Here is a 26,087-nt window from a genome sequence, read left to right as displayed (position 1 = left end):
GCGGCAAGACCCAGTCTCTACAGAGCCGATTCCCTCCGGAGCTCGGAGGGAATCCGCCATTAATCGTTGGCGCTAACCCGGAAGTCCAATAGATGCTCATGTTTGAATGGGTACAAATCAGCTTCCTGTGTCCCTATGTTCCAAAGGTTTTTAGACTCTAGATACTGGAAATGACCAGTCTACAAAGCAGGAATGCCTGATGGGCTGTCAATGAAGCACTCTGTTTATCTAGGGCAGTCCCAATTTTCTGTTAGTCCTCCCTATTTATTTAAGAGACCTTGTATGCCGCTTGATTGTAAATAAAACCTCTAAGTGGTTTGCAAAAATAAAATAAAATAGAATTCATACTTTAAATAAAGATGAAAACAAATAAAAATGTATCTAAAATCAACAGCATACCATGTGAAATTCCATGCTAAAGATCATTAGGAAAGGAACTGAAGATAAAAGCTGCCCCTGTTATAATGCTGTTATGCACATGGAAGGGGTGACTGCATTTGTAATACTGGTCACCTCACCACAAAAAGGATATTGTGGACTTGGAAAAAGGTTCAGGAAGAAAACCAAAATGATCAAGGGGTTGGAGCAATTTCTCTCAAATGAAATGTTGGTGAATTTAGTTGATAAAAATGGCAAGAGGCGGCATAATATGAACTTTATAAGATTATGGATGGCATGGAGAAAGTGGACTGGGCGGGGGGAGTGTAGGGCTTCCAGTGAATCTGAATTAAACTATGGGACTCACTCCCACAAGTGGTGGTGATGGCCAACAACTGGGATTGCTTTAACAGAGGACTGGGCAAAAATAGCCTAGATAACTCAGTGGTTAGAGCAATGTTTCTCAGCCTTGGGTCTCCAGCTGTTTCGGGACCACAACTCCCATCATCCTTAGCTAGCAAGACCAGTTGTTGGGGATGATGGGAATTGTAGTCCGAAAACAGCTGGAGACCCAAGGCTGGGAAACCCTGGGTTAGAGCATGGTGCTGATGATGCCAAGGTTGTAGGTTCAAGCCCCGCATGGAACAGTGGCATATTCCTGCATCGCAGGGGGTTGGACTAGATGCTCCCCAGGGTCCCTTCCAACTCCACAATTCTATGATTCTGTGAAATTGCTTTGAGATGCTGCAGGAAAGTGATTAATAAATGAAAGAATCGTGGAATCCTCTCTATTTTGCATTGTGCGGAGGCAGGAGGTCGGGGATACAGATCTTTTTCAAAACTGCATTTAAAGAGTTCCTGGTATTTATGTTTATGTGTTGCGATTCTTCAGGTTTCAGCCCCCTCCTCTAGAAGTTCCTCGTCTTGGGGTGGGAGTGTGGATGCATCTATTCCTGAAAGAGCAGGCTGCTCTTTCATGTGCTGCAGCTGGCAAGTTCGTTTTGAGCTGTCGATGACATATTATAGGACAATTATGTATTTCTGTTGTCTCTTTAACCATAAATACGCAACCCCTTTCTTTCCTTTGCATCTCTATCAATGCAGGCCAGGCTACCACAGAGCGAATTAATACGGCGCACAGCAGGCAGAGTGGAAGCTAACGTGTAATTGTGTGCCTGTGTGGGTGGGCGAAGGAACGAGTAAACAAATGTGCACATCTGGAGCAGCCCAGACTTCCCACAGGGAGCGCTGCTTTGCTGGGAGGTGCATCTCATTGTTCCCCCATTGGCCCGTTGTGCAGACATGTGCCTGACACAGGTGTGGGTCCTTGGGCCCCATCTCTAAATTTGTGTGAGCAAAGAGATGGAACGAGTCTGGCCTGCAGCAAAAGGTCACAACAAAATGGTGCTTCATAGCTTCAGCCAGCCATGCCATTTTCCAGGATCATTCTGTTCCATTTCCCCTCTCCGCAGCTTTTGGTTTTCCTTTCCTCTCAACAGTTACCCATCAGTCCCTGCGCTTGGAGCATGCTCAGTCTCTCTGGGCTGAGAGGTCCCCAACTGATGCCTCACACTTTCCCATAGATGCATAGCTGTCAACTTACAGATTTGGAAATAAGGGACCAACAGCCAAAATAAGGGACCTGCAGCCTCACCTGTTCCAGGCACTCCAGTCTTCCTGTCCTCCTGCAATCTGGTCAAACTCATGCTGGTAGCTTTGAGAACACTGTCCAACCAACTTTGTAACCAGAGGTTCAACTGAATAGAATCTGAATCACATGCACCACAAGGCCTATGCAGCCTCAACTTAAGATGGCTCCCTGGCCTGGCTTTGCACTGCAAAGTTTGCAGCAGCACGTGCAACAAAATGGCGTCCAGCATTCAAAACCCCCCTCAGCTTGCATTAACTAGCCACACACAAGGCATGCAAGCTCCACCCCGCCCCCCAGTTGTTCTTAGACTTCTTATTGGGTGAGCAACACAGCCAAGCAACACAGTTGGAGCCTCCCTCCTTCCTGGCCAGCATGGAGGGAGGGAGAGGAGCTGCTTCCTTTGAAATTTAAGGGACATCATTTAAGGGACATTTAAGGGACATCCATCAATAAGGGACAGCAGCGGGACATGGCGCTGGAATAAGGGACTGTCCCTTCAAATAAGGGACACTTGACAGCTATGCATAGATGACGTCATTTTGGCTACAGAAGGATCGGCTCTTAGAAAATGAATTTGCTGTTAAAATACAGCAGGGATATGCATAGTTCCCAGGATCAACCTTATACAATCATGTCTCAGGTTACAGATGCTTCAGGTTATCCGTTTTCGGGATATGGATGCACTGAAACCCAGAAGTCCTGGAACTCGGTTACTTCCGGGTTTCGGCGCTCGTGCATGCACAGAAGCACTAAATCACGCTTTGTGCATGTGCAGAAGCACCGAATCGCAACCCGTGCATGCACAGACACTGTGCTATGGGTTGTGGACACTGCGGGTTGCAAACATGCCTCCCGCACGGATCACGTTTGCAACCCGAGCGTCCACTGTAACTGAATTTTTTAAGAGATTCTGATCTTGTTATGTACTGAAGTTCTCACCCTGGGCCAGCAGGGGGATACTGTGGATAGTTATGCAAATAAGGGATCAAAAGTGATGTTCAGTGATTGGATGGTTTTAGAAAATTGTTACTGGAGCTCTATATAAGCAGGCTGACTGAACCCTTCAGTTCAGTTCTGTCCTGGCCTGTGTATAAACAAGAGCTGTTTGAAGAATCGCTGTGTCGTCTGATATGTTCACCCACAACTTAACAGATCTGTTTCTAAATTGCTTTGTTCACTCTCTGCTTCTGCTTTTAATTACCAGTCTCTGCTGCCACAGCAGGTGCTGTGATTCTCCAGCGGTTTGACTTCACCCCTAGAGGTGCACTCCATTGTCTTTTGAGACAGACAACTGCCAACAAAAAATCTTGCAAGGAGGGCATGTGCCTCACCTTGGTTGTAAAGCTGGCTGGGCGTGATAACTTGTTGGGATGAGCGTTTTGAGCTTTGGATTTCTGACTGCTATACCAGCATACTCTGTTTAAAAAGGCATTTCTCTTACTCACAAGTAAAAGACTCTGCTGTCATGTCTGGGGTTGGAGCCAGGACAGCCAGAAGTATCTGGCTGGGTACTGTGGGGGATCCTGACAGGCCCTCTCACCACAAAATATCTGGTTAAGTGCCTGTCGTAGGTGAATAAAATAAAATCTGGAGAGAAAATGGGGATCATACCACTGCTTCTCATTAATCTGAAAACAGGCAGAGCTTATGTGCACACCAGGTTTTCCCTGAGGAGTTTCCCAGCGATGTTGATGTATTAATCAGATGTACTGATTTGTGATACATTTTGGATTTAGTTTTATGGATGAAATTTTATTGTTGATTTCATGCTGCTCACCATGATTTTCTTCTCTTAGGGTGGTACTCAGCTAAGTTCGATTCAGAGCAAACCCACTCAAATTAATAGGTCTAACTGAGTCATGTACATCATTTTCAGTGCATCTACTCTGAGTAAAACTTAGCTGACTAGCACTCTTAAATGTTGGCAGTATAGACACTGGGGAAATTAAAAAAAGAACAGTGGGTGTTTGGGCTGCATGCACACGATCCGGAACCCTGCAAAATGGAAGGTCCCCCATACACAGAGTGAGGCTATTCACACACAGCTTGTATGCACGCTGGCTTGGTTCCCAAATCAAAATCAAGGAAAGAAGTACTAGGGGTGCCTATGGACCCATGCAGCTTGGGTACACATAGGGTAGAGCAGGGTTTTCCAGATGTGTGTTTTGGGACTACAGTTCCCATCATCCCTGACCCCTGGTCCTGTTAGCTGGGGATCACCAGTGTCGAAGCAATGATTCTTCAACATCAACTTCATTGGATTGGTCAGATGCCTGATTGTCGTCTTCCAAAGCGACTACTCTATTCCCAACTTAAAAATGGAAAGCGTAATGCTGGTGGTTAACGGGAGAGCCTTAAAAACTCTCTCAAGGCAAATCTTTCAAAATGTAGAATAATCACTGACAACTGGGGAACACTGGCCTGCGAGCGCGGAGAACAGCCTTTACCAAAGGTGTCATGTACTTGGAAGATGCTTGAACTCAGGATGAAAGGGAGAAATGTGCTAAGAGGAAGGCATGCTTGGCAAACCCTCACCATGATCAACTCCCGCCTGGAAACCTATGTCCCCACAGTGGAAGGACGTGTGGATCCAGAATTGGCCTCCACAGTCACTTACGGACCCACTGTTATAACTGTGTTTATGGAAGACAATCTTGATCGGTTAAGAGTGATCGCCGAAGGATGAGGAGGAAGTTGTAGTGGAAAAACCGCGGGAGTCCCAATGTCAGGGAACTGCCATCGGAGCCAGAGGGAGAGGGAGGGCTCCAGAGGGATTACGGAGAGCGTCCCAGGAGGGAGAGAAGCAGCCCATCTTTTGGGGAGGGAAATCAGCGTAGCACCAGTGAAGAAGGGGGGCAGACGGGGGAATCGGCGAGGTGGCTCCATGACTCCTCGCCGGAGACCAGCGGGGAGAGCACGGGTCCTCTGCTGCCCACACCCTCCCTGCGCAGAAGGCTTCCGTGCAGGGAGAGTAGGCGGAGACTAGGCGTCAAAGAGCTTTTTTGCTGGAAGAAGTTCAAGAAACGCCCACTGATGGATTCTGCCAGCGACTGAGACAGCCACAGGTGAGTGGCTGTCCGGACAGAATAGGGTTCACCTAGGTAACTCAGCCAGGTGTGGCGACGACTTACGCACAAGCAACCCCTAGAACCATTACACCCAAGTTTGGGAAACCCTGGTGCAGAGAGGCCACTTGACACCTTACAGGGCCAGCCCAATATATTTTGGCACCTCAGGCAAAAGCCACAAAACAGTGCCTTCCCTCTCCACCAAGGAAGACCGGGTGAGTGAAGATCTACAATGGTGGGAGGAGATCAGGAGATCCTGTTTGCCAGGATGCTGCTGTAGAGGCAGCGCTGGGGCCGCTGCTAGGAGACAGCAGATCTAGCCTACAAGGAGCATGCAGTTGCAGCAGCAAGCGATACATTCCTTGCAGTGGCGGAGGAACCCTTTCTGGCACCCGGGGCACATCTGCACATGGGCAGTCCCTATGGGCTGCCACTCGTGCATGGAGGCCATAAGGGCTGCCGCTTGCACGGCGACTGTATAGACTGCCACACAAGCGGCATCCTGTATGGACGCCCATATGGACTGTGTGCACCCTCGGCCGCTCTACAGCTGGGAGGAGGCAGGGGCCATCTTGTCACCCCTCCCAGAGTGACACCCGGGGCAACCGCCCCCTCCACCCCGCCTTTCTACACCCTTGATTCCTTGAAGGCTGTATCTGCTGTCCCTGTGGATCCTGCCACCTGAGGCAGTTATGCCTCATGGTTGGAGTGAACCTGATGCCTTGGAAAAAAATTATGGTCTGCAACCTCCAACGGGGTAGTGGATTAAAGGGGTGGCTCCAAGTAAACAATATTAATAAAAAAATAATCATTTTTATTAAGTTTCCATTTTATATATAAATATAACACACTCAAATTCATATTATATTCCACTCTCACAAGCACTCAACTCCCCTCCCTCCTGGCCCATGATTACCTTAAATTATATCTTTTTAAAAATTGCATTTCAATTTCCCCCCTTTACTCTCTATTCAATTCCATTAATCACTTAATTATATTAATTGTAAATCGGTGCTTTCTATAAACTATCAGGCTTTAGATCAGTCCTGTCAGTGCTGTTAATTGTTTACGATTATCTTTCAAATACTCTATAAAGTCCTTTTGAAACGTTTGATCCCGCTGGTTTCGGATTTTCCCAGTCAATTTCGCCAACTCAGCATATTCCACCATCTTTGTCTGCCAGTTGTGGATCGTTGGTAAGTCTTGTCGTTTCCCTCTGTGTGCTAATAAAACTCTTGCTGCGACAGTTGCATACCTAAACAGTTTTTGGTCTTTCTTGGGTATTTCCTCGCCTATTATTCCTAATAAAAATGCTTCTGGTTTCCTAACAAATGTACTAAGTAAAAAAAAATATTATTATTTTTAATGAGTTTTGCTGTTTGCAGTCTAACCTAGCTCATTGAATAAAGCATTATGATGCTTCTCATCTGGGATGAATCTAATTCAGCAACAATAGCTATTATAGCAAAAACAGCGAAACGTTCTCTTTGTGATATTTTATATATATATATATACACATACACAGCTCAGTATGTGCACTTCATAGATTGACAGGGTGCGCTTTTATGAAATTTCAGAAGGATGGAAGCAAGGCGAGGCAGGGGAGGGGAGGAAAGCAATAAAAATGCTTTGATAAAGTGAAATTCCCTCTTCCCCCCCCCCCAGCTCCCTTCGCCTTCCTGTGCAGCCTGCAATAAACTCTCTCTCCCCCCAGCAGAGGTTATGGAAGACCTGAAGTGAGAGAGAATGAGTGGCTTATGAAGCATACTAAGAATGAAAAACCATTGGGTGGGGGGTGGAGACGGAGAGGTAGAATTTATAAATCCAAAGGGGACTTTTGTTGCAGGTTTTCCGTACCCTGAGCTAACTCTCTTTTGTTTGAAAGTGACAGGGCAAGGTCTTGTCTGATCTTTGCTGGGGATTTATTAGACGCTCATTCCTCGCCTCTAGCGCTCTGTAAAGGTATGTATTGCTTTGGTAGCGTCACCGCTGTCTGCCACACAAGGTGTTTGGGGGTATTTTATTGCAAATTTCAGCATCCCCCCCCCCCTTTGGGCATATTTTCACAGCCATGGATCTGAGATTAGACGTGGCAGGAGAGATTTTGCTGACTGCGTTATTCCAACAAAAAGGAAGGCATGGGATTCCACACACCCCCCCCCCCGAGCGCCAAGAGCTTTGCAAAGGAGCGCTTGTAATTCTGACAACCCTTCCCACCCCCACCCCCACCCCCTTTTACCTGGGTGGTTTCGTATTTGAAAAGTGATCAGTTGGCCAGGGCTGGTTGTGGAGAGCACATGATGACCCTTGTGGCAATAGCTCCCCTTGCTACCAATCTGTTTCCAGCCACAATTCAAAGTTCCGCTTAGGATATATAAAGCCCTACGTGGCTTAAGTCCAAGCTATCTGAAAGACCGTATTCCCTCAGATGAACCTGCCCTTTTGAGATCTTTGAAGGAGGCCCTTCTCTCAGTTCCGCCACCCTCACAGGGACACTTGGTTGTGGGGGGGGGCAGGAGAGGGCCTTCTCGGTGGTGGCTCCCAGACTTTGGAACTCCCTCCCTAGAGAAGCCAGACTGGCTCTGTCCTTGTTGTACTTCCGCCAGCTGGGGAAGACTTCCTGGTTCCAACTGGTTTTGGGGAACTGACTGTCACAAATTCTCCATGGCACTTTAGCAGAAATGCTCAGAGTTCCAGGTTCTTCAGTCCAATGCAGTATATTTATTGTGAGCTATATGTATATACAAACATATACAATAATCTACAGGTTATAATACACGAGCAGTTCATACGGTCAAACTGTTATGTACTGAAGTTCTCACCCTGGGCCAGCAGGGGGATACTGTAGATAGTTATGCAAATAAGGGATCGAAAGTGATGTTCAGTGATTGGATAGTTTTAGAAAGTTGTTACAGTAACGTTGTACTGGAGCTCTATATAAGCAGGCTGACTGAACCCTTCAGTTCAGTTCTGTCCTGGGCTATGAATAAACAAGAGCTGTTTGAAGAATCGCTGTGCCGTCTGATATGTTCACCCACAACTTAACACAAACCGAGTACCTGGCTGCACCTTAAGGCAAATAGGATAACCTTTCTATCTCTCTATCTCTCTCTGACCACACTCTTCTAAACCACCACCTTACTGATGGACAGGTTTCCCTTTTAAACCGATGACAGCCAATCAACTGTCAGCACATTGCTGCTGAGTTTTTCTGACCCAGCACTTCCATAGAAAGTATTGCAGGCTGATTGCATCAGCCAGTTGCATCAGCTAGCAAACTCAAGCCTGCAGACTTACTATCTCACACAGCATTCTGTGAATCCAGACCCTTACTGCTTTTAATGAAAGGGCTGGTGCTGTGTTGTTTTCATTACATGTTTATCTGTATGATTTCAGTAGGTTTTATATTTATATATAGGGATGGTGCTGTGCTATCAATCTATTTGTTTTTAATAGACAGATAGGCAGATAGAGCAGTGGGAAACAAACTTGCACCATCTTCCAGTAGCTGAGATAGCTATCATATCACCTCTCAGTCTTCTGTTCTCCAGCATGAACATACCCAGCTCCTTCAATCGTTCCTCATACGGCTTGGTTTCCAGACCCTTTATCATCCTGGTCGCCCTCCTCTGCACACCTACCAGCTTGTCAATATCCTTCTTAAATTGTGGTGCCCAGAACTGGACAAAGTCCTCCAAGTGTGATTTGGCCAGGGCAGAATAGAGCAGTACAATTACTTCCCTTGATCTGGACACTAGATTTCTGTTATTGCAGCCTTGAATTGCATTCACTTTGTTTCTCTCTCAAGCAGGAATCCTACCAACCCCCTACCTGTAAAATGCCTGGAATTGAACATCAGTCAAATCTCCAGACGGGGCACAGAGATGAGCTATCTCACATTTAGCACATGGGATGCTAGTCCCTAAGACAGTCATGGACTGACGCCATTTGCACACATCTATGAAGCAGCATTTAAGGACCAATGTAAAAGAGGAAGAAAGAGGCTGTTTTGTCTCCGCGCTCACTTGTGACTCTCCGAATAAGAAGAAAGCAAAGCTGCAACTATGGTTCAAGGCCAGTAGAGTTGAGAAGGGGAGGACTTCAAGAGAAATTGCTTAATTGGCTTTGATGAAACTATTAGGCAAAAGCGAGGCTGTCTCTTGAGTTTAAATAGTTTGGCGCTGTTCCTTTTGGGCATGGATTTGCTGCCGGTGATTTCAGCAGAAACAAACCCAGGCCATTAACGTGAATTCCAAAGGGAATTGCCAGGAGGGCTAAAAAGTCCAAGATAAACATGTCAGGTTACATAAGCAGGCTCCTCCTTGTTGCTCCCTCTTCCCGACTCTCTCTCTGTAAACAAAAACCTGGTACAAGCGTTTGAAACCAGAACGGTGGGATGGGGGGTGGACATAAAAGCAAGCTTTAGTCTCTCTCCTCCAGTGGCCTTTAGGACAGGCACTGTCTAAAGCAGCAGCACTGCAAGAGCTCTGAGCCATGATGTAATTTTAATGGCATGCAAATTTAGCATCCACACCCCCAAACGAAAGACAACACAGTGAGCTGAAGCTGCTTTGCCATGATCTGATGCACTCAGGAGTTAGAACAGCCTGTCAGTAGGGTCTTCAGAATTACTCTGACTGGAAAACACGGGTGGCACTTAATGGACGGGGAGTGAGAAGGCATCAGCCCCCCCACCAGTAACCTACCCACACCTATTGCTAGACTTTCCTGTATATTCAAAAATTATACATAGTAGTCATGGGAGACTTCAATTATCCTGATGTCTGTTGGAACTCAAACTCTGCCAAGAATGTAAGGTCCAACAAATTTCTCCATTGCCTCACTGACAATTTCATTCCTCAGAAGGTAAAAGGAGTAAGAAGGGGATCATCTACCCTGGACCTGGTCCTCACCATCAGTGAGGAACTGCCTGATGAAGTGAAAGTACTTGGAAACTTGGGAGGAAGTGATCATGTTCTCCTGGGTTTTGTGATACACAGGCCAGGGAAAGACATGTACTCTTTACTTTAAGAAGAGCAGTCTACACATGGTTGCCTATATCAATATTGCACAGTGTGAAGTGACTGGAAGCATAAGAACTGACTCATGTTTTTGGAAGAAATCATTATCCAGGCCCATAAAAATATTACTTGCGTGGCAAGTCCCCTCCCCCATGTGAAATGAAGACACTGGACACATTATTTAAGGTTAATGGGCATAAAAAGGCCACAACTTTATTGATTACAGAATTGAAAGGTATTGGCCTTAGGCATTGGCTCCTATCGACTACCCGACATGGAGACCGGGAAGGGTTATCCACAAGCCATGGGAGTCCTGTTGAAGTCCGCCAACTAGGATCCCACGGGTGTCACCGCTCAGGGGCGTGCCGGAGGCCCTTACCTCCCTAGGTTTCGGACAAGGCAACGCCCCCCGGAGTCCTCTACCGGACTACCCTTTTCATTGGGGGAAGGTGACATAACAGTTAACCCCCTGCCAATGCCTAACCGCCAATACCGCAGAAGTTGTGACGTTTGCTACGAGGTAGGCGAAAAAACCAAAAGGCTAGAAGTGTGCCAAATTGGAAAAATTCCTACCAGGCCCCTTGCGGCGTCCATAGCAAGGTCATAGCTAGCTAAGTCTAAAGGGTGGGTGGGATGGGAAAAACCGCTCAGCTGGAAAGGGGAAAGAGAGCGGTCCCTGGGTGTGCCTGGCCTTAAATAGGCTAGGCCCCGCCTCCCCAGCCCACCGATTGGCGGGATGGGTCGAAGGCACACCCAGGGATTCCCTGTTCTCGCGGGGGGCAAAAGGCCAGCCCCCGCGTGTGTGGGAGGGGATTGCCCGCAACACCCTCTCCTCCCAAGCTCAGAAATTGCTTTGGCAGAACACTTCAAAAACAGAACATAAGCATCAAACATGCATCCCAAAATATTCACACAATGTCTTGTGTTGTCTAGCACAGGCTCAGCAATTTAGAAAACAGGAAATAATCCAAACAGGTCTAGAAACAGAGGTTTCTCTCTCTCTTCCCCACAGCCTGCATTGCAGCCTCTATTGACCTTAGGCTGTTTATTCTCCCTTCAGGAGAGCTTCATTTACACCCTCACTCCATGGGCTTCGGGAGACAGAAGCACAAAGGCAACTCCCTTTCAAAATGGAGATTTGCAACTCAATACCTTCACCGCATGATCAAAGGTTACATTCAGCTAGAGAACAATCAACAGGTAATCGTTTACCCATTTAGGAGTTCAAATCCCTATGTTAGCAATACACATTTTGCCATTTTGCATTTTTAAACCTCCAATTAAATCAATTATGCTTATCGCACATGCACATCAAGGTGGGAAAGTCTGGGAAGGGGCCTCTCCACTGGGCCCTATAGGGATCCTTTTTGGCAAGTTGTGTTTATACTAGAAGCTATGGGACTTTTGTAAGCTTATTTCTTTATTGGGAAAGGTCCTTGCTGCAAGCCATTAAAATCATGCTCTTAGTAGTATGGAGAGGATGCCGAGAATAAACTCCAAGCAAGGGTCATAATTTAGCACTGATTGAACAGGACCAAACCTCCCACTCCAGGGTGAACTGAGAGGATTGGAAAATCCTCAGCCACTTCTGGCTGGGAATTGCAAGTAGGAGGTTTATGAAATTCCACAGCCTCTTTATTTATCAAGCTCAGCCAGCAGACATTTTAGAGGGTGTTTGTGGGTGGTATCAATGTGATTGGACTGAAATTGGCAAGAGGAGAACAAAAAGGCTTTTCTGAATCAGTGGGGACCAGCAGGGCAGACATTTACAGACCCTCCAAGTATCCCTATTTTCCAGGGGCAGTCCTGGATTTACAGAAACTGTCCTGGTTTCTCATTTGATCCCAGAATGTCCTGTTTTTCCTTAGGATGTCCCTATTTTCATCAGATAAATGTTGCTGAGTATGGAGTTATCCGACCCTGCCCCACCCCACCCCCACCCCAAGCCATCTGAAGGCAGCCCTGTACTGTATAGAGAAGTTTTTTAAAAAAAAAAATAAGTTTAATGTTTTATTATGTTTTTATATACAGTCATACCTCGGGTTACAGACGCTTCAGGTTGCGGTTTTTTTGGGTTACGGACCACCGAAACCCAGAAGTACTGGAACGGGTTACTTCCGGGTTTTGGCGGTCATGCATGCGCAGAAGCATTAAATCGCGCTTTGCACATGCGCAGAAGCACCGAATCGCAACCCACAGACACGCAGATGCGGGTTGCGAACACTGCAGGTTGCGAGTGTGAATCCCGCACCGATCACGTTCGCAACCCAAGCGTCCACTGTATTCTGGAATCCACCCAGAGTGGCTGGGGCAACCCAGTCGGACGGGCGGGGTATAAATAGTTAAATAAATAAATAAATAAATAAATTTTATTTTTTAGGGTATGCATTTAGGAAGGGCAAAAAGGTATGACCACCAACCCCCTCAACCTAAGTTCCCCATGGTATTCTAGAGGAGAAGCTGGTAAAGTGTGAGCTGGATGAAGTAACTAATACGTGGATTTGTAGCTGGCTATTGACAAGCTTGCTGGTGGCGCTGTGGGTAAAACCTCAGCGCCTAGGACCTGCCGATCGTATGGTCGGCGGTTCGAATCCCCGTGGCGGGGTGAGCTCCCGTCTTTCGGTCCCCAGCTCCTGCCCACCTAGCAGTTCGAAAGCACCCCTAAGTGCAAGTAGATAAATAGGTACCGCTTTATAGCGGGAAGGTAAACGGCGTTTCCGTGTGCTGTGCTGGTGCTGGCTCACCAGTTGCAGCTTCGTCACGCTGGCCACGTGACCCGGAAGTGTCTTCGGACAGCGCTGGCTCCCGGCCTCTTAAGTGAGATGAGCGCACAACCCTAGAGTCGGACACGACTGGCCCGTACGGGCAGGGGTACCTTTACCTTTTATTGACAAGCTATGGTTTTCCCAGTAGTGATGTATGGAAGTGAAAGCTGGACCATAAAGAAGGCTGATCGCCAAATAATTGATGCTTTTGAATTATGGTGCTGGAGGAGACTCTTGAGAGTCCCAAGAAGATTAAACCTCTCCATTCTGAAGGAAATCAGCCCTGAGTGCTCACTGGAAGGACAGATCCCGAAGCTGAGGCTCCAATATTTTGGCCACCTCATGAGAAGAGAAGACTCCCTGGAAAAGACCCTGATGCTGGGAAAGATGGAGGGCACAAGGAGAAGGGGACGACAGAGGACGAGATGGTTGGACACTGTTCTCGAAGCTACCAGCTTGAGTTTGACTAAACTGCTTGAGGCAGTGGAAGACAGAAGTGCCTGGCGTGCTCTGGTCCATGGGGTCACAAAGAGTCGGACATGACTAAACAACTAAACAACAACATTGACAAGCTGGAAGATGTGCAAAGGCAGGCAGCCAAGATGATCAAATCAAAGCTCTGGAAACCAAGCCTGATGAGGAACAGTTGAAGGAGTTGGGTATATTTTTTTTGCCTGGAAAATATGAGAGCAAGAGGAGATAAGATGGTCATCTTCAAATATCTAAATGGGCTTCAAAGAAGTAGGAGCGTCTGGAATGAAGAGGGAGGCAGAAGTGGAAGAGGAAGAGTGCTTCTGCTGTTGCATGTCCTCCATGTAATTGTGTTTGTTCTTTAATCACAAAGTAAGAGTCGTCTGGCTGCAAAATGACTGTCACTGCCACAATCACCCCCCTCCTCCTCCGATTCCTTCCGATTTTTTTTTGGCAAGTGCTGCATTTAGTTCAAAGGCAACTGCCGGGTTATTAATCATGTCTGTCAGACAAGGGCTGCAATCATTTTTCTGCCTGGAAACAAACCAGCAGGCTGACTTGCACAGTTTTAAGATGCGACTGCGATTATTCTACAGAAGCAATCAATGGCTTTCCTTGCTCATTGTTAACAGGAGGACCAGAACCTTACCCTCTGCATAATGAGGAACCAGAAGTGGCAGAGCAATGGCTTTAGAAATAATAACTCAAGTAACATAATAATTCAAGGGGGGAAATCACTTTGTGATTTTTGCACAGCACATCCACATCACAATTTGCAATATATATATATATATATATATATATATATATATATATATTGCCAGGTCAAAAACTATGAAATCAATATCAAAATATGGACTTCAAACCAGCTTTGGACAATATATTGATATATTGCCCAGCCCTAGTAGTTAGGTTGTATTCTTGCGTCCATGACACTGGCCTAACAAAACAAAACAAAAAAATCCACCTCATTTTCTCCCTGCATAAGCTTCTGCTCTTTCCAAGATTTCAGTGGGAGAAAACCTGTGGAGCCCGTAATATTGGTGGGACAGTGAAACAAAATCAAATACTGACACTTTGTAAGTAACGCGGCAGGACCCAGCTATCAGATGCACTCTTCCTATATACAGCACCAGCAACAAACCTCACTTGCAAAGGAGTTGATGCATATTCATGGGTAGGTATCATTTTAATTTATGAGCATACTTAATGTAGCATGAGCCTTCAGTTCACCTACTTAAACAAAGGTGTGCATTCTTTTTCCTAGGAATGAAAAAAAGAAAACATAGATGAAATGTTTATTCCCTCGGGGACAAACCATTGGCTCTGAATTATTTTGCTCTCATTTTAATGTGTGTGAAGCTTCTGAGGGAGGACAGTTTGCTCACTGCTGGAAATCCAGGTTCATTTGTTTCCCATTACCATAATAGGACAGGACGTTTTAATATTGCAAGCTCACTGGCTTTATATATTGAAGGCCTTTCCCCGAAAACAGAGGCTCGTTAAGTGACCCTGTTGTTTTTCAGCTGCGCATTGCAGGTTGCCAAAGAATTTGTACACTTGGTGCGTTGTTGCCACATTCATCTTGCGTTCAAGCAGCTGGACACAAGGCTTACCATCACATCTGATATAACAGTATATGCATAAGCTTGTTCCCCATCATCTCTAAGCCAGGGATGGGGAGAGCTGCAGTCTTGTAGATGCTGGTGAACTGTAACTCCCATAATTCCCGACTACTGGCCAAGCTGGCTGGGGTGCATGGGGCTTGTAGATGGCTGGTTTTCCTGCCATTGTGTCGTTGTTCTGGCAAGTATGGAGAGTCCAATAGCATGCTGCCTGGAGGAGTTGGTGAGGACAGACAAGCTATAATTTATGGACTGCTCCAAAGGTGTTTTAGAAGCAAAAAGCAAAAAGACCCTCTCTTGGGCTCAATTGCATAGGATTTAGTCTATACCATATTTTTCCGTGTATAAGACGCCCCCATGTATAAGACCCCTATTTTTTTTAACCCAAAATTACGAAAATAAGTTGTTTAGCTTTTTTAGGGGGGGGGGAGGTCACTTCTGCCAATCGCTCACCGCCTGCCCACCACTGCTGATCACCAAACCCCGGAGGTCATAAAGAAAGACAGGCATTTTACCACCTCCATGTGAACTCTGTTCCTGGCCCTAAGATCTACCTAAAGATTAACAAAAGCTACATCAAAGCTACCTTCTTATTTTTATGTACCCAGGATGCCTGGTAAGCAACTGGTCTGTGCTAGAATGCTTTATACGTGACTGTCAGGCATAGAGAAAATGGGGCAGAGATGCAGATCGACCAGAAATTATGTCAATGACCCAAACCTAGTCAAAGCGATGCTTTCACCGCTGACACGATGGCTTGCTTCATTTATCCTAATTCCTCATAGCAATCCTACATGACCACTACACCTTTACTTAGCAGCAACTCTCCAGGGTCTCAGGCAGAAGGTCTTCCCCATTATCATTTAACCTTAAAGCTACCTGTGCCTTTTAATTCAGGAATGGGGATCCTGTGACACTCCAGATTATGCCAGACTCCCAACTCCCATCACACCTGACCATTTGCCATGCTGGTTATGGCTGATGGGAGTTAAGAAGTCTAACAACATCCAGAGGGCCACAGGTTCCCCACGTTTTAACTAGCGATGGCAGGGATTGAACTTGAAATCTTCTGCAAACAAACCACATGGACTATCATCAATATGCTATTATCCTGCCACTATTTTTTATCAGATGCAAACTTTTTTAAAAAAATAAAGTTTAAAATGCTTTACTTACAAAATGTTCCAAAGGTCAGGTTCGTGCATATATCTAAGCAGTAGCAGTGAGAACACAGGCAGAATACTCTTGGGTAGAAAATATAGAAAGATAGCTTCAAACATGGGCTCTAAGATTGGAGCTTGCTTAGGTACATCCGTGCCATGTAACCGATGCAAACTTCATCGAATGCGGCACTCTCTAGAACTGCAATGAATGGAATGTCATGCTTGCATAAAATGCTTTTAAAAAACAAAAACAAAACCCTTTAAAAATCATTCCAAAACATCACGCACAACTCTGTTAGGCTTAACTCTGGGAACCGAAAAGGCAGCCCAAATGAAAGTTAATCATGTAATGGATTTCCCCTTTGGATTTATGTCCTCCACTTAAGGGAACATTAATTTGGCTCCGCTCGCTCACATACTATCACATTTCTGCCATTTATTTAAGTCGTCTCATCCTAAAAATGGTTCTAAAAATACCACAGGTTATTTTTTATATACGGTATATATATATGGGAAAGCACATTAAAGCACCTTAAAATTCATCAAAGTAGCTTCAAGTTGATGCAAGGGCATTAAAAATGGATGCAAGTGCACTCTTTGTTTATTTTTGTAGCCGTTAAACAGGTTTGCACTGGGTGATATGGAATTGGGGAAGGGCTGCAGTGGGAGGGCAGCTGCTTGGCATGTAGAAGGTCCCTAGGCATCTCTGGGGGGAGGTCATGGGTGGGATTCAACATCTTTCCCCGTTGCTCTCTCTGTGCAAGCATGCCAGCTTGCCAGACGCAATCACCCTCTCTCTCCTCTCCCCATTCAGGGGTTCTCCTGAACCCCCAGAGACAATTCTGGAGGGCAAGGGGGAGGACAGAGGTGGGAAGCCCCATTGTGCAAGTGGAAGTTCTTTGGGGGGGGCTTCCACACTGATGGGGCTGGATAGCTGAATCTCACCCTGTGTGCTTTAAATGTAGGGGGTGTATGATAGGCACCAAATCCTAAGGGCACAGGTTTCTTCAGATCCCTCAATATTTTTAGCAGTAATAATCATAAATGAATAAGAATAAAAATGTGCACACCACCCCCAAGACGATTCCACTGTAACCATCCAACCTCCCAGAATTTCAACACCTCATGCGATGATTTGACCCCTTTCTGTTTTAACAGTACAAATTCTACAAACCCCCTCCATATCCCCTCAAAATCATTTCTCCTGCATGTTCCCCATCTTACCTTAATGGCACATGCTAATTTATCATTAATAGAAACCTCTTTATACCATTTTATATACTGCTTGCTTCTTCCACCTCCTAGCTATAATAACTTGTACATCTGTCAATATTTTTGTGAGCAAGTCCTTCGAAGCCTGTGAACCTTCCACCCCATTGTAAATGGATAATACAGTCATACCTCATGTTACTGTTAGGATATTTCCGTTCCACCTTAAAGGGCCAGGCATGATTGTTGTGTATCACATGCCTGTTTACTCCCAGCACTGTCTCGCTGGGAACTTCCGTTTTGTATATAGCTTTTGTTCCAGCTGTTTTCCTGAACACGCAGGCAAGCAGTCATGTTTTTCCTTTGTTCTGATCTACGTTGAATAAAGCTGTAAATATGCTCTCCTGTCTGAATCTTCCATTGTGAAGACTGCTGAAAAGGGTGTGCACGAGTCTTGGAATGTCTCTGAGGCTTGTGTCGCTAATTGACTGGTGCTGTTCCACGGGAGACCGGTGATCGTCTGGAGGTGACTTGGAGGCCTGCCTGATGCCTCCGTCTCCCTGGCAGTATCCCAACAGTTACGTCCTGTCAGGGAACTGACATCAGAGCCAGGAGTGGAGGCAGAGCTCCCAAGCGATGCCGGAGAAGGGGCAAGCAGGGAGAGAGGGAACTCATCAGCTGGGGAAGGAAATCAGCGTAACACCAGGGATAAAGGGGGGCGGTTGGGGGAATCGGAGAGGGGTCTCCAGGACTCTTCGCTGGAGACCAGCAGGGAGAGCACTGGTCCTCCTCTGCCCACACCCACCCTGCGCTGAAGACTTCCGCGCAGAGAAAGTAGGCGTAGACTTGGCGTCAAAGAGCTTTTGTGCTGGAAGAAGTTTAAGAAACGCCCACTGACGGATTCTGCTAGCGACTGAGACAGCCACGAAGTGAAGGGCTGTCCAGGCAGGAAAGGTTTGACCAGGCTAACTAGCCAGGCAGGGTAGCAACTTACGCACAAGCAACCCCCATACATTCATTACACGTCTGCTTCATGTTACGTTCTTTCAGGTTACGTCCCGCGGCAACCCGGAAGTACTGGAAAGGGTTACTTCCAGGTTTCGCCGCTCACGCACACACAGAAGCGCAAAATGACGTCACGTGCATGCACAGAAGCGGCGAATCACAACCCGTGCGTGCGCAGATGCACAGCTGCGGGTTGGGTTCTTTTCATGTTGCGAACGGGCTTCCAGAACAGATCCCGTTTGCAACCAGAGATACCACTGTAATGCTACATCTGGACTTTTGGTCAGCCATTGAGGATGCACAGCGCTTGGCTCTGCATTGCGCCTCCTTCCAACGACATGCATGCGATGCGCGTCACGAGCATGATGTCACAGGCATGCCTAGGGTTGCCCCGGTTGCCCCTTGTCATGTGTGATACAGGATTGTCCTGTATTTCAATGTAAAATGCTACGTCCTGTATTTTTTTCTTTTTTAAAAAAGATTTTATTGGATTTTTACAGTTTTATATTCAGTCAAACAACACCATATAACAATTGTCATATAAAAGAAAAAGAACCCACCCGCCTCCCCGTGACTTCCCTCAATTTCCCCTTCTGTTCTTTAAATATTTACCACTTCTGCTTAATTATTATCTTATTTTTATAATCTTATACCTTAATACTCTTACTTTATTATCAGTTTTATACCAAATTTTCCTTCACGATTACATCTTACAGTCAATTTCACTCCACGTTGTCCTTACTAAACCTTTGATCTTATTTTCTTACTTGAAAGTGTTTAATTAAACCCTGCTAGTGAGTCCATATCTTTACAGTATGTCTGTAAATACAACACAAAAGATTCCCAGTCTTTTTTAAATTCTTCACTATCATTGTCTCTGATTCTTTCCGTCAGTTTCGCCATTTCTGCATATTCCATAAGCTTGACTTGCCATTCTTCTTTCTTTGGTATCTTGTCGTTCTTCCATGCTACGTCCTGCATTGATACAGTTTTGTCCTGTATTTCTGCACTCTCTCTCTCTCTGTCAACTTAGGGATCCTCTCCAAATGTTTCTAAGGGTATGTAAAAAGTCATGTATTTGGGTAGCCAAGCACAGACTGTTATGTAGTGAAGTTTCACCCTGGGCCAGCAGGGGGATACTGTATATAGTTTTCACTCAGGTCTGTAGATAGTTTTCACTCAGGTCCACATCAGTTATTTTAGGCGGGAACTCTGGGCTGTTGTTGCTACAATGTTGACAGCCGGCTGCCTATAAAAGCAGGCCGGCTGAGCTGTTTGCAGTCAGTTCTATTCCAGCTTACAAAATAAAAAGCTACTTGGAGAAATCGCTGTGTCGTCTGCTATGTCAACCCACAACTTAACACTGGCGACGAAGGTGGGATCGATGGACATCAGAGCACAGCCAGATGCGGCCAGCCTCTGAACTGAGCTGAATCACAGAGCAAAATCACAGAGCAAAATCACTGGACAGAACCAATTCAGAGCTGACTGTTCTGGCTAAGAGCACTGTGTTCCATCCATCGCCCTTCACGCCGGCATCGGAATCATGGCTTCACTTGTGCCTCTACCGCCGTTTGCGCCAGCCTCTGAATCATGGGACTCCTACCTCGCTCGGTTCGACTGCTACCTCCAAGCCAACGAGCTGACAGCAGTATCAAAGGATCGGAAGCGGGGCCTATTCCTCAGCCTCTGTGGGCCTGAGGTGTTTGAGACGGCCCGAGCATTGGTTGCGCCTGAAGCAGTCCAGGCAACACCATGGGACACGATCCAAGAGAAGCTCCGCAACCACTACACACCAAAGCCGTCCAAGATTGCTGCCCGCCATGCGTTCTACCACCGGAACCAGGCAGAGGGGGAGTCAATCAACAACTACACCACCGCCCTGCGACAGGCTGCAATGCACTGTGAGTTCCGAGACTTAGACGATGCCCTGATGGATTGAATCGTCTGCGGGGTCCGGGACATCCATCTGCAACGGCGTCTCCTTGCCAAGCCAGACCTCACGCTACAGAAAGCCATTGAGGAGGCTGTGGCCTCAGAAGCTGCTGAACGCTCCGCCCAGGAGATCCGCAAGTCCAGCAGCCCGCGTCTTGCTAGGGAGCCAGTTCCGGTGCATCATGAAGAGGCCAGCAGTGATGAGGCATCCTCCAGTGAAGACGATGACGTGCACCAGACAAAGCGGGAGCGCAGGAAGTTCCAACAGAAGTCCAAGGGCCAACCGGAATGTGCCGGCTGCGGAGGCAACCATTCCCGTGCCAAGTGTCGATTCAGAGACGCCATCTGTAGGAAGTGTTCCAGAAGGGGCCACATCGCTAAGGTCTGCCGATCGGCTCCGTCTGACACCCCCCCTTCATCGACTCGCAAGTCCAAGTCTTCACTCCAGTCTGCCAAGGAAAGTTGTTTCGCTCTCACCAACTGCCGCTGCCCGTCTGGAACCACGATTGGCCAAACCGACTCGCCTACGCGACGCAAGCTGAACGTCACGGTGCTTATTGAAGGAGCTCCATGTGACATGGAGATCGACACCGGGTCTGCCCTGTCCATCGTGTCATGGAGCACCATCAAAAGACTGGTACCCAGAGTGTCCAAAAGGCAACTTGACTCTCACCGCGTACACCTGAGAGACTACCAGGGAAACAACATTCCCGTGGTAGGCGTTGGCCGGTTCCGGATCGCCTTCAAGGATTTTTCGGGCCTGCTCCGGTTGGTGGTGGTCGAAGGTCAGCGGCCAAGCCTCCTAGGGCTAGACTGGTTTGATGCCCTCGGCCTGGAAGTCACCGGCATCAACTGCATCTCTAACGCAGAGACTGAGGGTCTGGTCAAAGACTTTGCCGAGGTTTTCGACGGCACCTTGGGGCAATATACAGGTACGCCCATCTCCTTTAGCCTTGATCCACAAGTCGCCCCCATCAAGCTAAAGCCACGCCGGGTTCCCTTTGCTCTCAAGGCTAAGGTGGATGAACAACTGGACAAACTGATCGCCCAAGGAGTTTTGGAGCCGGTTGACCACGCCAAGTGGGAAACCCCCATCGTCACGCCTGTCAAGCCAGATGGGTCGGTGAGAATCTGCGCTGACTACAAGTGCACGATCAACAAGGCACTTCAGCAGCACGCTTATCCGGTTCCTGTTGTCCAACACCTGCTGCATTCCCTGGGTGAGGGTAAGGTCTTCGCTAAGCTGGACCTTGCCCAAGCCTATCAACAACTGCCAGTCGATGATGCCACTGCTGAAGCCCAGACGATCATCACCCACCGGGGGGCATTCCGTTGCCGCCGGTTGCAGTTCGGGGTGAGTGTGGCTCCTGGCATCTTCCAAAGCCTTATGGAGCGTCTCCTGCAAGGGCTTCCGGGCGTGGTACCATATTTTGATGACGTCTTGGTGTCTGCAGACTCACACCAGCAGCTGTTCGAGCGCCTCCGTGCCGTGCTGACCAGGTTCCAAGAGGCCGGGCTCAAGGTAAAGAGGGAGAAGTGCCAGATCGCCGTTCCACAGGTAGAGTTCCTGGGCTATCTTATCGATGCCTCCGTCCTTCACCCGACCACATCCAAGATCCACGCTATCCAGCAGGCCCCCACCCCAAAGAACAAGACGGAGTTGCAGGCGTTCCTGGGGCTGCTGAACTTTTATAACATGTTCCTGCCCCACAAAGCCACAGTGGCTGAGCCTCTTCACTGACTCCTTAGCACTAAGACGCCTTGGGCCTGGGGTCATCGGGAGACGGCGGCCTTCAACGCGGTCAAGGCTCTCCTTTCATCAGACAGTGTGCTGGTACAGTACAGTGAATCCAGGCCGCTGGTCCTTGCCTGCGACGCCTCACCTTTTGGCATCGGTGCTGTCCTTAGTCACCGTTTTCCAGACGGAAGAGAAGCACCGCTCGCCTACTTTTGCAGGACGCTATCTCCGACGGAACGGAATTACAGCCAGCTCGACAAGGAGGCACTGCCACTTGTGGCTGGAGTGAAGAGGTTCCATGAATACCTCTATGGCAGGACTTTGACCACAAGCCACTCCTGGGCCTCCTCGCCAGTGATCGTCCAACTCCACCGGTCCTCTCGCCACGCATGCTGCGATGGACTGTTTTCCTGGCTGCCTACCACTACCGGCTCATCCATCGCCCGGGGAAATCGATGGGCCATGCCGACACCCTCAGCCGTTGCCCTCTTCCAGCATTTGTGGAAGACCCGGCTCCAGCTTCATCGCTCCTTCTGATTGAGGATCTTCCGGCAGCGCCTGTATCGGCTGCCACTGTGGCCTCCGCGTCTGCCCAGGATCGCACCATCAGCCGGGTGCTCAACTGGGTGTGGAGGGGGTGGCCACAAGGGCCTTTTGCATTGGAGTTCCAGCCCTTCGCAACCAGACAACATGAACTCTCAGCTCATCGCGGCTGTCTGCTGTGGGGAGACCGCGTCGTGATTCCCCAGGGACTCCGTCAGCGCGTCCTGGAGGCTCTGCACGTTGGCCACCCGGGAATTGTCAAAATGAAGGCGTTGGCTCGGTGTTACGTCTGGTGGCCTAATATGGACGATGCCATCACTGCCTGGGTGTCCGCCTGTCAAGCGTGCCAAGAGTCGAGGCCTGCACCACCGGCAGCTAAGGGACACACCTGGGAGACGCCAAAGACACCCTGGTCGAGGGTGCACATCGATCTGGCTGGCCCCTTTCACGGCCGGACCTTTATGGTAGTGGTGGACACCTATTCCAAATGGCTGGAGGTCGCCCTGATGCCCTCCACCACTACCGAAGCTGTCATCTGGGTGCTGCGAGGCCTGTTTGCAACGCATGGGTATCCTGATGTCCTTGTCTCTGACAACGGACCGCCGTTCACGTCAGGCACATTTGAGCGGTATCTTTTGGGACTGGGCATCCGCCATGCCCTAACGGCACCTTTTCATCCATCCAGCAACGGGCAAGCGGAAAGAATGGTGCGCTCGGCAAAAGAGGCACTGGCGCGCCTGGACCGGGGAGACTGGCATGAGCGGGTCGCCGAATACTTGTTCGTGCAACACATCACCCCTCATGCGGCCACAGGGAGGAGTCCTGCTGAACTGCTTATGGGCCGCCGCCTCAGGTCACCGCTCGACCGGCTACACCCGGACTTTGCCGTGGCTGAACCCCCAGGCTGTGCCAACGCGCCACGGTCATTTGTCCCAGGAAACCAGGTCTTTGCCCGGAACTATGTGGGGGACATTCCTTGGGTGCCAGCCACAGTAGTGGGAGTCACTGGACCTCGCTCGTACCAGGTGGCACTCGAAGACGGACGCTTGTGGCTACTTGGAGAAATCGCTGTGTCGTCTGCTATGTCAACCCACAACTTAACACAAACAGTTTTACAAATTCATGTGTATGCATGTGTGCGTGTGACAAATTCTAGAGGGGCCATCCTGTAAGGCTGTGGTAGATCGGAACGGATTGCTTTGAAGTCACTTCAGCACCTGATGGAAAAAAATGGCTCCCAACCGCCTGGCCCTTTCCTGTATTTTGTTAATACAGTGGTACCTCTGGTTGCAAACGGGATCCGTTCCGGAGGCCCATTCGCAACATGAAAAGCCTGCAAACTGAAGCGCCATATTTGTGCAGGTGCTTGTGCGCATGCGCAAAGCATGATTTAGTGCTTGTGCGCATGTGCTAAGCACGATTTAGTGCTTGTGCACATGCGCGAGAGGCGAAACCCAGAAGTAACCCTTTCCGTGGAACGCAACCTGTAAAATCGTAACATGAAGCAAACGTAACATGAGGTTTGACTGTACAAAGATGGGAACCCAAGGCGTGCAACGCAATTCTGGCCACCACCCAAGCTTGGGCGCAAGCCGGTGCCTCTGGTGTTCATACACAGCCCTAGTAGATTGCTTCAAGTTCCTTCTCCTGCACAGCTAACTTGCTTCCTGAAACCTCTCTCGGGAGACTGTGGTTCAGCCCTCATGGCACCTGCTACTGAGCAGACCTCAGGTGCATAATTTAGAGCGACTCTTGAAATGCAGCATGTCTGACGAGTCTTCACCTCGACACATCCTCTGAGGTACTTTTCTCCACACCGAAGGCTGGTGAATGCGATTTGCAATGAAGAGCTGAAGGCGGATCGGAGCTGACAGGACTCCATGTTTCTTTCTGGATGGCTGACTTAACTCAGCCAAACTCTGCTCCCTCAGAAGAGAGAGAGAGAGAGAGCTGTCTTTGGGGTATTTCGTGTGGCGGTAAACAAAATGGAGGACAGAGGAGCAAAACTGAGCTCGACGCCCTGTGACTTCCGCGTTGCCTCATTCACTTAGCACAGATAGGAATGCAAAGAGGTTATGATTGAGCCGGTTGCTTTTTGTTTGGTTGGTTTGTTTGTTTTGGGTCTCGTGCATGCTTTTTTCTTCTTGCAAATGGGTCGAGCACTTTTAGACGGAGACAGAAACCCAGGAGAAACATGCCAAGTTGGTTTCCCCCCTCAGCTAGCTGTTGTTTACAGGACACCTTACAAGTTCATCCCGAGGCTGAGGTCACATGAAGGGCGATCTGACAGCGAGTGCAGCGCTCTTGCACACCACTCTGAAGAGAAAACTGAAAAAGGGAAAAAGGAGCTCCCAGAGGTCATACCTTTTCCCTCCACATTGGAATCTCTCTGCATCTGGAAAGCTAACATGCCAAAGTCTCTGATATGCTAGATTTCCTGATACAGAGAATTAATTAATGATATCATTATGTCCACTCCAGTTCTCCAAACTATGATTATTTCCAGGGTTTCGTCTTCTTTGGAATGAGGTCACTGGAGGCTTACAGTGTGCTATGGTACAGTATTTATATTTATTGTACATACAGTGGTACCTCGGGTTAAGTACTTAATTCGTTCTGGTGGTCCATTCTTAACCTGAAACTGTTCCTAACCTGAAGCACCACTTTAGCTAATGGGGTCTCCTGCTGCTGCCGCACTGCCAGAGCCCGATTTCTGTTCTTATCCTGAAGCAAAGTTCTTAACCTGAAGCACTATTTCTGGGTTAGCGGAGTGTGTAACCTGAAGTGTATGTAACCTGAAGCGTATGTAACCCAAGGTACCACTGTACTCGCACTGGTATTCTTTCAAACTGCTAGGTTGGCAGGAGCTGGGAGAGAGCAACGGGAGCTCACTCCGTTGCGGGGATTCAAACCGCTGACCTTCTGATCGGCAAGCCCAAGAGGCTCAGTGGTTTAGAGTAGACCACAGCACCACCCACGTCCAGTAGATATAACTAACTGACCAATCACGTCAGTTCTGCCCCCCCCCCCCAACAGAAAACTGCTCAGACCCAGGCTTCCTAAGTGTGGGACAAGCAGAAGTATGGGTGAGCTCTTACAATCTAAGTTACACAACTTACACTGAATAGCAGACAGCAATACAAAAAATGTAGTTTTTGGCAGAAATAAAACCGCAGCAGGATGGAAACAGCACTGTTGATGACAAATGCAGGTTGAAAGAAGCCATGTGGAACACCCTCCCACCAGATGTCAAAGGGAAAACAACTACCAGACTTTCAGAAGACATCTGAAGGCAGCCCTGTTTAGGGAAGCTTTTAATGTTTAATAGGTTATTGTATTTTAATATTCTGCTGGAGGCCGCCCAGAGTGGCTGGGGAAACCCAGCCAGATGGGCAGGGTATAAATAATATATTATTATTATTATTATTATTATTATTATTATTATTATTATTATTAGTTTGCCTTGCAACTGAGAAACACACTGTGTTCTTCTGAATACTATGCCTCTCTTCACT

At 47.9% G+C, this 26,087-nt stretch overlaps 1 long non-coding RNA gene across 1 annotated transcript in view; it reads left to right on the top strand.

Annotated features, from left to right (window-relative positions):
- Window positions 1-969: 969 nt before the first annotated feature.
- LOC307208892 overlaps window positions 970-26,087 on the top strand; it is a 73,135-nt gene continuing 48,017 nt past the window's right edge. Inside the window, exon 1 of the long non-coding RNA XR_013835260.1 lies at window positions 970-1,004. This is a non-coding gene — a long non-coding RNA (uncharacterized lncRNA). The remainder of the gene's footprint in view (window positions 1,005-26,087) is intronic.

Source organism: Podarcis cretensis, assembly GCF_951804945.1.
Source record: "Podarcis cretensis genome assembly, chromosome: 1".
In the NCBI taxonomy this organism is placed as follows: Eukaryota; Metazoa; Chordata; class Lepidosauria; order Squamata; family Lacertidae; genus Podarcis; species Podarcis cretensis.
Note: the sequence above shows the minus strand (reverse complement) of the source record. Positions and strands in the feature narration are given on the sequence as shown.